Source organism: Castor canadensis, chromosome 5 (genome assembly GCF_047511655.1).
Source record: "Castor canadensis chromosome 5, mCasCan1.hap1v2, whole genome shotgun sequence".
NCBI classification, from domain to species: domain Eukaryota; kingdom Metazoa; phylum Chordata; class Mammalia; order Rodentia; family Castoridae; genus Castor; species Castor canadensis.
Window position 1 is genome coordinate 151000180 of NC_133390.1, and position 6000 is coordinate 151006179.

The 6000-nt window shown below is 42.1% G+C and overlaps 1 protein-coding gene across 1 annotated transcript in view; it reads right to left on the reverse strand.

Moving 5' to 3' along the window:
* The window catches only part of Shld1 (shieldin complex subunit 1), a 183737-nt gene extending 180442 nt beyond the window's left edge, over nucleotides 1-3295 (reverse strand). The window contains exon 1 of the mRNA XM_074074382.1: nucleotides 3076-3295. The gene's annotated coding sequence lies outside the window, so the exon portion shown is untranslated. The remainder of the gene's footprint in view (nucleotides 1-3075) is intronic.
* Nucleotides 3296-6000: the final 2705 nt, after the last annotated feature.

Sequence of the window (6000 nt, forward strand, 5' to 3'; positions counted from 1 at the left end):
CTTGCATCTCCACTAGTCTCCTATCCATGCTGGATACATTCCAAGATTCCTAATGGATTCCTGAAACTGATTAGCACTAAACCCTATAAATGCTGCAACATTTTTTGTGTTTGTTCTTTGCCTATGTGCCCTGCAGCATTGCTACAGAGCACCAGAGTTAATCTGTCCTTCCATGTTTGACGTGTTGGTTCCTCCCTTGATCGCTACTGTTCTGCTCTGGGGCCATTAGTAAGTAAAATATGGATTTCTTGAACACAAGTACTGTGATATGGTAGCAGTCAACGTGCTATCTAAGATGGCTACTAGGTAACTAATGGGCAGGTAGCATATATAGCTTAGACACACTGGACAGAGAGGGCTGTTCAGGAGGGCTGGAGATTGTATCATATTGCTTAAGGAATGACAATTTAAAACTTGAAATTGCTTATTACTAAAAAAGATAAGAAAAATAAAAAACAAAAAAAGAAGTTGTTTTTATCCACTTAATATTTTCACACTGTATGAACTATGGAAAGTGGGACCATGGATTGAGTGGTGAAATATTATGTAAACATGAAACTTACTGTAATAGAGATAATGCTATGGTCTTTAATGATCAACCAAGGCCAGTGATTAAGAGCTTTTGAAATATCTAAGATTTGTTCCAGCCCTGTATTATCTGGGTGGAAAGGGATTTAGAAAAGTCTTAGTCTTCTAGGTCTGTCCTAACAAAATATCATAAACTGGATGGTTAGCCAACAGAAACTTATTTTCTCACAGTTCTAGAGGTTGGAAATCCAAGCCCAGGATGCGAGCATGGCTGGGTTCTAGTGAGAGGCTTCCTCCTGGCTGTGGATGGCCTTTCCTCAGTGCATGGACTTGGATAGGGAGACTGACCACTCTCTCTTTTCCTCTTCTAAGGTCACCCACAAATCCTATCAGATTAGGACCCCCACCCTTATAACCTCACTTAACCTTAATACCACCCACCAGCTTTATCATCAAATATAGCCACTGGTGTTAGGGCTTCAACCTGTGAAGGGAGTGGGGGTGGGGGGGAGGTATACAATTCAGTCCAGAGCAAAGAGTGAACAGCCCCCTTGCCTCATCATGGAATTCACAATTTCTGTACCATAGAAGCTATCACACATGAGGCAATAGGAAAGAGTAAAGAAGGTGGAATCTACAGCTCAGAAAGACAAGGGCTAGAATACACAAGGCAGACTTCCAAAGTTAGGACTATCCCGGGGCCAAGAAGCTAGGCGGTAATTTTTCTAAACCATGACTCCTGTAGCTCAGCCTCTTTTGTCACAAGCTGATGCAATCCTTATGAGTTTTTCTTTCTGTACTAAAGAAATCTCCATCTTCAGACCTGTGTCCTTATAATTTCCTCTACCTGGAACACATACAGAACACCTCACACCTCATCCCCTCTGCCTCATTTTGTGCTGGCTCACTCCCCTCTTCCTCTTCCTTGAAGTTTCAGCTTAGAAGACTGTTCCCCCCACAAAACCTCAGGGCTGCCATGTGCACTTTTCATGCTCACTGTTGACCATAGTAGACAAAAAAGTGTCATGAATCTTCACATACTTGTCACTTGGTCTCATTTGTTGATGGAAATCATCAAATATTCCATCTATGTTCCCCTAATTGTCCCAAAACACTTTTGCTTTTTGTGGTAGTGGGGGTTGAACTCAGGACCTTGTATTTGCTAGGAAGGCCTTCTAACACTTGAACCACACCTCCAGCCCTCATTAATACTTTAAAATGTTTAATTGACCCACATTAATTGTACATATTTATGGGGTACAGTGTGGCAATTTGATTCAGGTATCAAATTATACATGGTTCATATATCATGTATAATGAACAAATCAGGGTGATTAGTGTTTCCAGCTCCTTAAACCTTCATCCTTTCTTTGTGCTGAGAGTCAATGAACTCTTTCCTTTTAGTTCTTTATAAAAATATGTAAGAAATTGTAGACAGTAGTCATCCTACTGTGCCATAGAACTCTAGAATGCATTTTGCCTATGTAATTATATTTTAGTATCTGTTATCCAACATCCCTCTATCCTCCTATTCCCCTACCTCTCCTAGCCTCAGGTGATCACTATTCTACTCTCCTATGTCTTATAAATTACTTTTAATAGTTTATTTGTTTTTAGTAAACATCCAGAGTCCACATTTTGAAAAATAGCACTTAAAAAGCTAAACATTGATCTACCATTTGATCCAGCAATACCACTCTTGGGGATATACCCAAAAGACTGTGACACAGGTTACTCCAGAGGCACCTGCACACCCATGTTTATTGCAGCACTATTCACAATAGCCAAGTTATGGAAACAGCCAAGATGCTGATTCTACTGACGAATGGATCAAGGAAATGTGGTATCTATACACAATGGAATTTTATGCAGCCATGAAGAAGAACAAAATGTTATCATTCGCTGGTAAATGGATGGAATTGGAGAACATCATTCTGAGTGAGGTTAGCCTGGCCCAAAAGACCAAAAATCATATGTTCTCCCTCATATGCGGACATTAGATCAAGGGCAAACACAACAATGGGATTGGACTTTGAGCACATGATAAAAGCGAGAGCACACAGGGAGGGGTGAGGATAGGTAAGACACCTAAAAAATTAGCTAGCATTTGTTGCCCTCAACGCAGAGAAACTAAAGCAGATACCTTAAAAGCAACTGAGGCCAATAGGAGAAGGGGACCAGGAACTAGAGAAAAGGTTAGATCAAGAAGCATTAACCTAGAAGGTAACACACATGCACAGGAAATCAATGTGAGTCAACTCCCTGTATAGCTATCCTTATCTCAACTAGCAAAAACCCTTGTTCCTTCCTATTATTGCTTATACTCTTAAAAAAAAAAAAGCACTTAAATTTTTTCACTGAATTATTATTACAACTCATCTCTTACCACAATGGTCGAACCACAAAGTATTGTCTGACCCTTCATACATGCTAGACCACAAACATGGGATGCAAATACATAGTCCATACTCATAGTTATGAGCTATGAGCTAACCCCTAGTCACAAATTCACAACTACTAAGATTGTTTCCCTTGAAGCTTACTCACCCAAATTTATTGACAGCCAGCCAGATATGCCACCAGTATGGTTACCTTCAGCACAATCTGAATTCACTGTAGGTCTCACCAAGAGCTAGAAAGCTGCCAATATGCTGCCTTTAAAAGGCAGGAAGGAAGGAAGAGGAAGGACGTGTGGCTCTCAGTTGGCAGCACAGGCCCAGCTCAGGGTATGGGGACATCTCAGGAAGTCTGTAATCAACCTGGTGACATGTTTGTGCACGTGCAGACTATGTCCCTAAGAGACACTCTGTACCAAAAGCTGTATCTAAGTTTAGGTAGAGATCCTCCCCCTCCTGAGATCCTTTAAAAATAGCTTCTCTGTTACTTAGAAAATGTGTCTTGCTCTTGAACACAAATATGCTCTGATTTGAACTCAACAGGAAAAAGGCAGAGAGAAAACTCAGAGCTCTTAGTGAGGAATGTGGATGGGTAAGAAACTATATGAAATGACTTTCCTTGCCTTTTATAGTGTACATAATAGTTCTCCTCCACACTTCTCATGCTCTATACTGAAAATGCTGTGGGGAAGGGGCTTTGCCCTTGAAATTTAGTGACTAAGAAGGGGAGAGATGCAGGCAGCATTCCATGTACCATTTTGTAAAACATAACATATTCGAGAGAGAAATGCTGAAAAACAGAGAGAATAATGAAGGATTTATATTTCCATGTTGGCAGTTGATCACATTCAGTCTTGTTCAGTGAAGCTGCTTCTGTGGCTGTTGCCATGGGAGCCAGACGTGATTAAGTAGTTTATTGGATGCAGCTTCTCAGGGCAAACCTTGTAATGCTGGGTTATTGAGGGTGGGGGGGTGGGGAGGGAGAGTTTGCACCCTGATTTCAGGTGCTTCAAAGCTGCCAGAATGTTTTCTTTCAATACAAGTGTTTTTACATTTCACTATTCATAAACACCTAAAATAGCTGAGATAAAGTGAACCTAATATTTGTAGGACTTTGATTTTTGTCAGGAATAATTTGGCACACTTGCTGAAGGAGGCTGTGATTGCAAATGTTTTTACTCAAGTGCTCTCTGAATTTACATCACAGCATAGAAGGGAGACCTTGAGAGATCACCAAGGCCATTCTTGATTATGGCTTGTCCTCTTTCCTGACTGCACTGGTTTAGAAAGACATTTATCATCCCAGTGACTTCTCTGTAACCTTTCCAAGTTTTTCACCTCTCTCATTTGTTCAAAGTGGACAGTTCTCCAATGAGAGTCTAAGGAGACATCTCTCCTTAACCACCCAATGAGGTGTATCATCACTATTTCCTCCTGTGGCCACCCCTCTTAGTTACTCCCACCACACACGTGGATGAGCAGCTGCTTCTTAGAGAGTGTGTGTCTGGGATTCCTTCCAGAAGTGCCTGACCATGGTCAGTGTTGAAGATTAGCACACACTGAGCAGTTAGCAATAAGCTAGGAGCACTGGCAGAATGGATCAAGTGGGTAGAGCATCTGCCTAGCAAGTGTGAGGCCCTGAGTTCAAACTCTAGTACCACCAAAAAACAACAGCAATTTGCCAGGCACTGGTGGCTAATGTCTATAATCCTAGCTACTCAGGAGATAGAGATCAGAAGCATCAAGGTTTGAAGTCAGCCCAGGCAAATAGTTCTACAGAACCTATCTCAAAAAACTTTTCAGAAAAAAGGAATGGTAGATAGACCTTGAGTTCAAACCCCAATACTGCAAAAAAAAAAACACAGGCTAGGAGCTACAGCAAAGACATCTAAAAGACCTGAGCTCAGATCTAGGCATCTTGGCCTGTTTTCTGTTGCTAATAACACAATATCACACACCTGGTGAGTTTATAAAGAAAAGATGGTTACTTTGGTTCATGGTTCTGGTCCAAGATTGAGGGGCCACATCTGGTGATGGTCTTCTTACTGACAAAATCTGGAGGTGGCACAGGGCACCACATGGCAAGAGACAGAGAGCATGCCAGAAACTTAGCCTAACTGACATTTATAGCAGACCTACCGTCTGCTATACCAATGACTCATTAATCTACAAACTGCATGAATGGATTAATCTGTATGTGAGGGCAAATCATTGACCACCTCTTAAAGGTCTTACCTTGTCCTACTTCTTAATATCTTATATTGGGGGATGAAATTTCAAGATGGGTTTTGGAGGGGACCAACTGCATTCAAACCATCACATTGGGTGACTTTTCTTTTTTCACAACTGTTATTGGATTGCCAGAATGTACTACCCAAATTCCTCTTCAGGCTGGAAGAACTGATGTTCCCACCTGCTACAAGTGTTCTCAGCAGACTGCAGAGTGCCTCTCCAAGAACTGCTTCTCCTAAGAGAAGTCACTCCCCCAGGGCCATGCTTCCTTCCTTCCTGAGCATCCCACAGACTATACCTAGGTCATAGTCACAGGGAGGAATATGAAAGTCCAGCCCTCGTGCTCCTGCACACTCCACTCCAACTCAGGACACCTCCGAAGGGACATCCTACCTGGCCAGAGCCCTTGTTGAGATTGCCTTACAATCTGACTTCTGCTCAACCCTTCCTCCTTTCCTTCTTTGCACTGGTGACAGGACTCTCCCCAATAAATCTGAACAAAAAAGTCCATCTTAGATCAGCTTCTGAGGATACCAGTCTGCAGGAACTCGGAAACTCTCTTGGCAGAGTTCTGGTCTCTATACAGTGCAGTTTCAGGGTGATTTATTCCATTCTCAGCCTCAGGCACAAGACATTTGGGAAAACCCATCTTCTCCATTTCTGGACACTCTGATTTCTGAATAGGGGGAATGAAACAATGAGATGAGGCCTGCTAAAAAGCCTTTTTTTCTCAGTGGGACTGGCATTTGAACTCGGGGCTTCATGTTTGCAAAGCAGGCACCCTACTGCTTGAGCCACACCTGTAGTCCATTTTGCTCTGGTTATTTTGGAGATGGAGTCTTTC